Source organism: Gossypium hirsutum, chromosome A07, assembly GCF_007990345.1.
Source record: "Gossypium hirsutum isolate 1008001.06 chromosome A07, Gossypium_hirsutum_v2.1, whole genome shotgun sequence".
NCBI lineage: Eukaryota > Viridiplantae > Streptophyta > Magnoliopsida > Malvales > Malvaceae > Gossypium > Gossypium hirsutum.
Window position 1 is genome coordinate 86655129 of NC_053430.1, and position 11170 is coordinate 86666298.

Consider the following 11170-nt stretch of genomic DNA (forward strand, 5'->3'; position numbering starts at 1 on the left):
AGCACAATGAAATCAAGAGGGAATATAAATTTATCTACTTTTACAAGTACGTCCTTTATAATTCCCGTAGGATATTTAACAGATCTATCAGCTAATTGAATACTCATCCTAGTGGGTTTAGGCTCCCCAGGACCAAGTTGTTTAAACATTTTATATGGCATCAAATTAATGCTAGCGCCTAAATCAGCTAATGCCTTATCAACATTCAAACTACCAATTAAGCAGGGAATAGTAAAACTTCCTGGATCTTTTAGTTTGGTTGGCAGTTTATTTTGGAGTATGGTTGAGCACTCCTCATTAAGTTCCACTGCAGATAAGTCTTCAAACTTCCTTTTGTTTGTTAGAAGCTCATTTAAAAAATTTTCATATGTAGGCATCTGCGATATAGCTTCAACAAAACGTAAGTTAATATGCAGTTTTTTGAAGAGTTCAAGAAATTTACCGAATTGTGCATCCATGCAGTCTTTCTTCAACTTTGCTGAATATGGGATTGGTGGTTTATATTCCTTTGGCATTAGATTGTCATTGTTTTCAGGTTTTACCTCATCTCCTTTATTTCTGTCAGCTTCTTGTGGCGGCTTCTTTTCGGGTTCAGCTAACACTTTCCCACTCCTTAGTGTAACTGCTTTTACATGCTCTTTTGGATTGGGTTTGGTGTTACTAGGTAGACTTCCTGGTGGTCTTTCTGAAATCATCTTAGCCAGCTACCTAATTTGATTCTCAAGTCCTTGGATCGACGCTTGTTGATTTTTAAGTGCAGTTTCAGTGTTCTGAAAATGAGTTTCCACTATTGAAATAAATTTTGAAAACATCTCCTCAAGATTTGGCTTTTTCTCTTGCTAATAAGGTTGTTGTTGGAAGCCTGGAGGGGGTAGTGGTCTCTGATTCCTTTGGCCTCCCTATGAGAAATTTGGGTGGTTCCTCCATCCTACATTGTAAGTATCAGTATAAAGATTATTTTGAGGTCAAGGATTATTTTGTGGTCATAAGGTGGGTATTCTGAATTGTTCGTTCCTCCTCCACTTGCATTGCATTGCATTGCATTTCTGGTTGAACCTGTGAAGAACCAAGTAAACCATCAATTTTTCTATTCAAAATTTCTACTTGATTAAAAAGCATGGTGACCGAATCGATGTTAAAAGTGCCAACTTCTTTTGTTGGCTTTGTCCTCATGACTTGCCAATTATAATTATTCAGTGACATCTCTTCAATAAATTCATAAGCCATTTTAGGTGTTTTGTTATTGATAGTCCCACCAGCAACTGCGTCGATAAGTTGCCCTGTTGAGGGGTTCACACCATTGTAAAACGTTTGAACCTGCAACCATAAATTTAACCCATGGTGAGGGCACTTTCTCAATAGATCCTTGTATCTCTCCCATGCATCATAGAGTGTTTCTAAATCCATCTGCACAAAAGAAGAGATATCATTCCTCAACTTAGCCATTTTAGCTGGCGAAAAATATTTAAGTAAGAATTTTTCGGTCATTTGTTCCCAAGTAGTAATTGACCCTCGTGGTAACTAGTTCAACCACTGTTTAACTTTGTTCCTCAACGAAAAGGGAAACAACCAAAGGCGAATGGCATCGTCAGAAACACCATTGATCTTAAATGTGTCGCAAAATTTCAGAAAATTCACCAAATGAGTAGTTGGATCTTCATCTTGCAAAGTATCAAACTGAACAAATTGTTGTATCATTTGAATTGTGTTAGGTTTCAGTTCAAATTTATTTGCAGCAATAGCAGGTCTAACTATACCCGATTTCGCTCTTGTTAAAGTAGGTTTAGCATAATCATATATAGTACGAGACGCAGGATTCTGATTTATTGGATCTGTAGCAACTACAGGAGGAAGCTGATTATTCTAATTTTCAGCCATCTCCTCGGTTGTGGTTTGAATATCGTCATCTTGTCCTTCCTCTATGTCACGTAGGCTTCGCCTAATTTTTCTTTGGTTTCTGTGAGCTGTTGTTCTATCTCATTATTAAAAAGTAATAGTCCCGATGGGTTTCTTCTAGTCATAAACTATAAAAACATGCCAGAAGAAAAAAAATTAGTAAAATTAACAAAAATAAAATAAAATTTAAATTGCAATAAAATAAATGGCTAAAGTAATAAAAATTCAGCGTTCCTAATATTTTAGTTCCCCGGCAACGGTGCCAAAAACTTAGTGTGAACAAATCATGATAAGTTTTAAATTTATAATTGACCGTTCTTGAAAACTAACTATTATCACGACAAAGGCAAGCGCACCTTATCGAACAGTAGTATAGCTTCTGGCAAGACTGGAATGTCGAACCCAAAGGAACTAAAAGTACCAGTATTAACTTCCTTTTTATTATCTAGCCTAAAAATAAAGGGATTTGTTTTTTCTAAACTAATTACTAAACTAAGAATGCACAGAAAGTGAATTGCGAAAATAACTTTTGGGAAAACTGAATGATTTGGACAATACCTATGGAAAAATCCACCTAGACTTCACTTGTTATTGACTCTGAATTAGATGATTTATTCATTTGACTTGATCCGTAGAAATCCCTAATTTATATTATTATCTCTCTCGAAACTACCAACGTCTAACCCTAGGTTGATTAATTGAAATCTCTTTCTAATTAAAACCCCTAGTGTTGCATTAACTCAATTTATGGATTCCCTTATTAGGTTTCACCCTAATCCAGTAAAATTATGTCACCCTATCTCTAGGCGTGTAATCAACTCCACTTAATTATGTTAGATCTACTCTTAGACAGGGACTTTTTCTCCTCTGAATAAGCACATCAAAACTTGAATTAATATCCTGAAATATCAAAGCAAGAATTAAAAACACATAATTAAGAACAAATCAAATATTTATCATATAATTCAGATAATAATAACAAGATCCGTCTTAGGCTTCATTCCCCTTAGGTATTTAGGGGGGGTTTAGTTCATATTTATGAAAGAAAACATCTCAAAAGAATAATGATAACAAAACATAAAGAAAACCTAAAAACTCCTAAAGGGAAATTGAAGGGAGATCTTCAGTCTTGAAGGATAATTCGGCTTTTGAGATGGATCAATCAGCTTTCTTCGAGAAATTTCTTACCTCTTACTCCCTGTGTCTCTTCTAGGTACCTCCTGAGGTGTTTATATAGCCTTTAGAATGCTTCAAAACCCTCAAGAGTGGACTTTTCCGAATAGGACTAGACTTAGGCTCGATAGGGACACGCTCGTGTGACACGCCCGTGTGAGATGGCTTAGATCATGTTGGAATTTGTTAAAACAAAACGGGCATGTGAACTACCCATGTGAGGAAGTCTAGGCCATGTTGATTTCCCACATTGATCTATTTTCTCCGTTTTTGGCCCGTTTCTCGCTCTTTTTACTCTACTATGCTCACCTAAGTATAAAACATGAAATTAAAAGATTAGGAGCATCGAATTCACCAAATCTAAGGAGAAATCATCCATAAATATGCTTAGCATGTGATTAAAATATGTATAAATTACGGTTTATCAATTTCCTCAACCTCAAGAATAATTTCCTCAAGACTTGCACATGTTCCTCTTCTATTCAGGATTTGGCGATCATGTTGTCGACATAAACTTCAATTTCTTTGTCATCATATCATGAAACAGGGTTACCATGGCTCTTTAATATGTTGGTCCCGCATTTTTCAATCCAAATGGCATCACCTTATAGCAAAAGGTTCCCCACATGGTTACAAATGTAGTCTTATCCATGTCTTTAGGATGCATCTTGATCTAGTTATATCCTGAGAAGCCATCCATGAAGGAGAATAATGAGTGACCTACCGTATTGTCCACTAATTCCTATAATCTACACACATCTATACTTTTCCATCTTTTTTAGGGATAAGAAAGATATTGGCTACCCAATCTGATTAATTAACCACTTGTAAGAAACCAGCATCGAATTGTTTCTTGACCTCCTCTTTTATGTTCAACAAAACATTAGGCCTCATTTTTCGAAGCTTCTGTTGAACCGGTTTGCATTCTTTCTTTATGGGGAGTCAGTGTACCATGATATCAGTACTTAGTCCAGGCATATCTTGATATGACCAAGCGAAAACATCTTTGAATTCTTGGAGTAACTCAATGAGGTATCGCTTTGTCTCTACGGTAATGCAAGCTCCGATCTTTACTTCTTTCTTTTCTTGTTCGTCTCCCAAGTTCACAATTTCTACTGACTCTTTGTGAGGTAGAATCTTTTCTCCTCTTGTTTTACCATCCTTAACAAATCAAGACATAAGTTATAGTCTCTGTCAACTTCAAAGTCTTGAGATCCCTCTAGGTACATATCTCGCTAAAAAGGAGATTCTGAGTTAGTAGCAGCATCGATCATATCGTTGATATTTTAAGACCTATTATCGATGCGAAGGAAGATATAAAGAATAAAAGAATCTAAGAATAATGATCTGTATGGTATGATTATGAATGAAAGAACAAAAGAATATTTGCTCGGAATACGACAAAAGGATGCATTTCATTGAAATAATGATTTTGAACATAAGCCTATTTCACAAAAAGACTCTTACTACTCCTAGGCCTAGAGTAATAAGTGTGTTTGAACATTACTCTGTGTTAGTTTTAAAGACTATAGGAATCTCTTCCGTAGTCCAATTATTCAGAACACTTCCTGGCTCATAAGGGCGAATGCCTGACAAATTCTCTACTCCAGTTCCTTCTTCGTATGTGGCATTGATGTCTAAATTTTCCAACATTCCTTCCACGATTTCCTTTCTTGGTGTCCCCCACTCAGGGTGAATGGTTCTTCCAGACACAAAATTCTTTGATACATGGGGAAAGATCATTGGTTCCCATTCGATCTCCTCCCCGCTCAATCGCGCTCTCCTTCTCACTTGCTTCTTTTCCAGTTCATTTTTTCTTTTTCTCGCGTCCGGCTTAAATTCTAAGTTGAAGCGGTCTTATTTGTCCTTCATTATTGGTGCTTCAATCCTTTCTTAGAGGTGTCTCCTGAGTCCTCTTCCCGGCATGGCCCCTTTCCCGACAGTTAGTCGCAGGCCCATTCTTGTAGTCTTGGATCTCGTACGTGCTTGGACCGAGCAGAAGGGGTACTTTGATTCTACCCATTACCTTCCTTTCTGTGCCATCGAATGCCCTCACTATATTTTCCCAGGCTTTTATGTGAGAACTATCTACAGGTAATCTGTTCAGTGTAGATAATGGTAGGACACTCAAGGCCGATCTATTTTCAATCAATACGCCCAGTAACGTATACCCCTTACAGTGGGTCGTGATATGCAAAGCCGTAGTCGATCCCCTGCCTCCTGGTGGTAGTTCATCATCATTGTAGAATATGAAGTTGTCGGAACTTATATTGTTGACTAGGTGGTCCAGCTTGTTTACCGAAATATCGTTAGCGACATAAGTTTCATTCAGCACCTTCATCAATGCGCTACGATAGGTTTCTGAGCTTAAGAGTAAAGCCAGTACTAATACACGAATTGGCTATTTTTACAACTATTTCACGACACTATACTCGCTGTGTTTTAGAAATTTCAAGAATTCCTTGGCTTCTTTTTTCGTTACCAATTCATTAACAGACGGTTTAAGTTTAACTGACTTCTCTTTCTTTTGCTCAATCACCAATGATTTTCCTTTAATAGGCTCGACTTTTGTATTTGGGGTATCATAGCGTTTTTCACTGCATGTATAGAAAACCACGTCTTGACCTTCCTCTGATACATTAGCCGGGATTTCCTCTCCCAGGATTGTCACATTACAGTTATAGTTCCAAGGTACCCTTTTTCTATCTTTATAAGGGAAAACAACGGGCTTTTGGATCATGACTTTTGGTGCAACTTGTGCCCCGACTTCGTTAATTCTTGGTCGCGAAATGATAACCACTGGGTGGTTGACTTTGTAGATATTCTCTATTGACCCCTCTTCTGAGGCACATACATCTTTTTCTTCTAGGTTTCCGGTATACTCAAAGAATTCTAGCTTGTTATTATCCATCAATCCTTGTACTAGGGCCCTGAATTCACTGCATCTTTGAATCTCATAATCCTCTTGATCATGGAATTCACAATAACTCTTTGTTCCTTGGGATCTGTCCCTTGAATTTTACGCAATTAACCCTCATTCTACCATTTTCTTCTACACTTCCTTCAGCGGGGTATTCACTTCTACGATATTCATCTTGATTTCCTTCTTCGTACTCTCGATTATCGCATTTACCCTTTTATCTGCATGGTTAGGTAACAAATTTTCTGCACTAGATGTATCATCAAATTTCACAATGCCCATTTTGATGAGTCTTTCGACCAACTTCTTGAAAGTGGTGCAGTTTTCTATCAAGTGTCCCATGATTCTGACATGGTATTCGCATTGGGCATTTGTGTCATACCATTTAGGGTATGGGGGTTGCATTGGCTTTAGATAGAATGGGAACACAACATGTGCATCAAATAAACTTTGGTACAACTTCCTATACGTCATTCAAATAGCTGTAAATTGGAGCTTCTTCATATTTTGCTTTGTGTTGGGCTCTTGTTTGGGTGGGCCTTGATAACCAATGGTTGTCATCCTCGGTTGGTTTACGGTGATCGATTTCGAATATGTGCTCACATTATTTACCTCGTGCTCCTTCTTCCTCGAGGCTGTCTTTTTGGCATTTTCCCTAACTTCTATTTTCCTGCACCTTATCACATTTTCTATCATTTCACCAGACATTACTATGTCTGAGAAATTCTTAGTTGCACTTCCCAGCATGTGATTAATGAAAGGTGCCTTCAGGGTATTAATGAAGAGCATGGTGGTTTCCTTTTCTAGCAGAGGTGGTTGGACTTGTGTGGCCACCTCTCTCCACCGTTAGGCGTATTGCCTGAAGCTTTCATTATGCTTTTTCTCCTTGTTCTATAAAGTGATTCTATTAGGGGTCATATTCGTCACATGACTATACTACTTCATGAAAGCTTGTACTAGATCCTTCCATGAATTGATCTAGGTACGGCTCAATTGGTTGTACCATTTAGATGCTGCCCCAACCAAACTTTCTTGGAAACAGTGAATCAATAGTTGGTCATTATTGACATAGGCTACCATTCGTCTGCAGAACATGGTGATGTGAGCTTCGAGACAACTAGTCCCGTTATACTTCTCAAATTCTGGAGTTTTGAACTTAGGGGGAAGCACCAAGTCCGGAACTAAGCTCAATATTGATTCCACCACGATAGTCGGTGTTTTCCATTTCTTTAAATTTTTTTCTAATCATCTACACCGATTTCGAGTTGTTTTGAGAGCTCCACCCTTGTCTTTTCTGTTTCTATCAAATCATCGAGATCGAGGACAACAGGGTTAGTTAGGTTATCCCCCAGATTAGAGCCTGAGCTGGCTTGGTAGTTTATCAGTGCCGAAACACCCGCCTGAAACTGTTGGGGCCTGATTGTAACAGATGGCCTTCATGGGTACACATCGGGTTGTATCTGAACATTCGTTGGGGTAAAACCTGGAGGGTAGAGAGGATCATTATCATCTCTAGCATTGATCATGGGGCTTTTTCCTTTTTCTAATCCGCCAGCTAGTAGTCGTGTTAATTGATCCATCATACTTCTTTGGGACTCCAGCATCTGGTCTCTCATATCTTGTTAGATTTTGGCCAACTGTTGTTGCATATTTGTTTCAATCTTTCCAACCTTTGGTCCATTGCTTTGGTTTTTCCTTGTGTACTGTAACGATGCTCTAGGGTAGCTGCCATGATTTTTAGGGTTTTTTGTGAGTCTTAGTGCGTATGATGTAATGTTGATGCATAAATGCAATGAATGCAAAAAAGGCGTTGATTCTGATTCAATTTCATTAGAGTAACTTTTCTAGAAAGCAAATTTATTTACATAAAACAGATTACATATAAGGCTTTGCCCTGATACTTAAGGCCTTGACCTGCCTAAGAAGCCAAGCTAGCTCTCGGCCTCGGTCCAATTCTAACTCGTATTTTAAACTCAGTACATCGGCCTGGACTGCTAAGGTTTGTAAGTGATCGGCCACTTCTCGCACTTGAGTCAAAGCTTCACCCATAACGTAATCCTTATTCCTGACCTGATCTTGAGATTGATGAAACTGCTTTTTCCACCGCTCGTTATTCACCTCAAGGAGTTCATTCTGAAGTTCACGATTTTGCAGTGTAGTTTCACGTTCTTCTATCTTCCCTTTTAACTCTTCAATTTTGCTCAGACCAACCTTCAACTTGATTGCAGAGTTATGACTACGATACTGATACAAAGATCTTTCTAACTCTAACAACCGAATCTTTAATCCCTCCTTCTCATTTTAGCTTTCTACCAAACTCATTTTTAGAGTATCTTCTCGAGCTTGAGCATCTCAGAATTTTTCTTCCCATTGGCTGGTTCTACTTTTTTTCCTCTTTAATTTCCTACCACCATTGTTCTGACATTTTTCCTATCCCAGCGGTTCTCATTGACCTTCGCAGTTTCTTGTAGCCTGTTTTCAAACTATCCAAATCATCTTCAGCCTTGTTTTTTCCTTTTCTCAGTTTTTCAGCTTCTAGTTTCTGGATATCGACATCTAGCCCCAGCTGTATTTTTTCTTTATCCAATTGCTTGATCCTTTTTTCTAGCTCTAAACTTTTTCTATCGAAATCTTTTTTGATGTTCTCTAGCTCAGATGAGATCACCTTCAAGTGTTCTTCCATTGATTGGGTGTTTTCTTGATCTGACATAGGGATGTTGTCGTTGATCCTCTGACCTCGCCACCGGTCATACTCAGGGGTAGTCATTAGATTAGCAGCAAACTTTTTCATTTTACGAGTTTAGTTCCAGGCATTCGATATCTCACGAACTTTCTTTTTGTAATTATCCCCCTTGTACATGAACTCGCACTGAGCTAACCCGTGTGTTGGTGGCATAAACTTTCTTGATCTATATTATCTTAACACGAGCAGAGGAGCATACCCGACGACTCCCCATATCCCAAGTAGGGGAACCCAATCAAAATCTCCACATCGATATAATATCTCGTCAGGGACCATCCACAGGGATCTCCATTCGACATCTTCCTCTTACAGATTCTGAAGAATCGTCATCCACTTTTCCTCTGTAATATCATTTCGTCTCAGCGTATCCACTAACTCTTTCAGTGGAGAGTAGTTTTCAGAGAAGATGCGATACGAGACCTTTTCCACTTTCCAAAAATGGTTGTGGAACCAAGCTAGTAAGAGTTGTATGCATCCGATGAATCTCCCTTCACCGGCTCTTTGACAAGCATTCAATGATCTGAAAGTTTTAGCTAAAATCGCGGGTACAGGTGTGACCCTTTTACTAAGCCTGTCAAATAGATCGGAAACAGCCTCGTCCATGTGCCCTAAAGCCTTAGGGAAGATAACCAGTCAATAAATGCTCAAAGAGAAAACATCAACCCTCTTCTTCATATCGGGATGCACTAGGATTAAATCCCTCAAATTCCTCCAAATGATGCACTTACAATCTCCCTTTTGCTTGATCCGAGCTATAACCCACTGTTCGCTCATTCTCGTGATGTTCATCAGCTTTTTTGAGAACGTTGGGATGTTAGAAGCTCTGGAATAAGCTTTATCAACTTGAATCTTCGGGCAACGGAGCAAGGCCATGTACTCTTCTATAGTAGGTACCAAAACTACTTTCCCAAAAGTAAAACAACTATAAGCAGAGTTCCAATACTGGGCGAGGGCTCGAAGTAGGTGCTCGTCTACCTTGATATCGAGCAGATAGGGTAAATCACCATAATGACAGTAGAATAGCTATTTGATCTCGTCATCCCACTGACCTGAAATTTCTTTCATCTCTTGGAGATTATTTTGGTTTAAACTGATTCAAGTGAAATCCCATAATTCTAACACATACCCCTTGGTAAGACTATCACTTTTCTCTTGCTGCATTGTCTCAACTCATATCTGGACGGCCGCATTATCCTCCACTTTATCAAGAAACCCCTTTTCTATGATAAATTATCTATTTAGCAACCGAATGTGAATTAACACCTTTTGTGATGAAAATGCCATGCAAATACAATCAAAGTAAAACAAAGCAAGTCAGTATTTCATACACAGTTTAAAGCAAGCAAGGAATAATAAATATAGCACCTACTCAGGTAACCACTAGGGTTTGGTGTAGTTCTACCTAAGGCAGGTTCCTACGGCTCACTATATGCAGTTCGGTTCTAAAGTAAAGGTACCTGAACCAGCAGATTCCTCGATCCTCACCCATTATAGGTTCATACAGACTGAGTTCAGTTCAAAGGAATACATATCTTTATGGCTGCACGGAGATGAAAATCTCACAAAGACATAGGTACGGATGTATCCTTAAAGCGATCCACTATCCTACACGAAGGTGAAAACCTCACGAAGGAATAGTTTCTCACTCCCACTTAAAAGGGTAAGATCAATCGATCATGCAATGCAATGTGTAAAAAGATACCAAATTTAAACCAACACAGCAATTATAAACCATAATGATGAATATCGTAACAAAGATGGATGAAATGCAACGAAAGGATCGTACATTTAAACCAAGTTTTCAATTTTCGAAAAAAGGACAAAAATTTATCAACTCGTGGCTTGACTCTTTTTTTTTCCCCAGCGGAGTCGTCAAGCTGTCGAAACCATTTTTTGAAAAAAACGAAGTTGACTTTATTTTGAAAATGAAAACGATAAAACGGAAGTCGCCACCAATCCTTTTTGATGAGGTGTGATTAGGTCACGTGGTAATTCAGTCGTTTTAACAAAAATTTAAATTTATTGAAACGATGATTTTTGGTCTACAAAATCCAAAAAAACGGGTTCGGGAGTCGGTTACGCACGAAGAAGGGTTAGCACCCTCGATACGCCCAAAATTGGTACCTAGTTGATTAGTTAATGTCTTGGTGACGAAAATTTGTGAACTTTTGAAGATTTTAAAAGTACGATCCTTTGTTAAAATATTATTTAATTAATTTTTTTGAGAAAATGGCGTATTTCACGTTAATCGAGGAAAAGAATTATGTCCCGTAAGTTAGGACACAATATCTTAAATCCCCGAAATGAGGATAAACATAAAAAATTATTTATTTTGAAAGATATTTAATTTTCTCGGTTTTTAGAAAGAAATCGTACTTCGTAAGTTAGAATACGATTTTTTTAATACCGAGATCATTTAATTTTTTTTAAAAAACATT

General features: G+C 38.1%; 1 non-coding gene across 1 annotated transcript; it reads left to right on the top strand.

Moving 5' to 3' along the window:
* The first annotated feature begins 1333 nt into the window (after positions 1 to 1333).
* Positions 1334 to 1440, top strand: LOC121203870 (small nucleolar RNA R71). The gene has a single exon (XR_005898803.1). It is a non-coding gene; the product is annotated as a small nucleolar RNA R71 (small nucleolar RNA).
* Positions 1441 to 11170: the final 9730 nt, after the last annotated feature.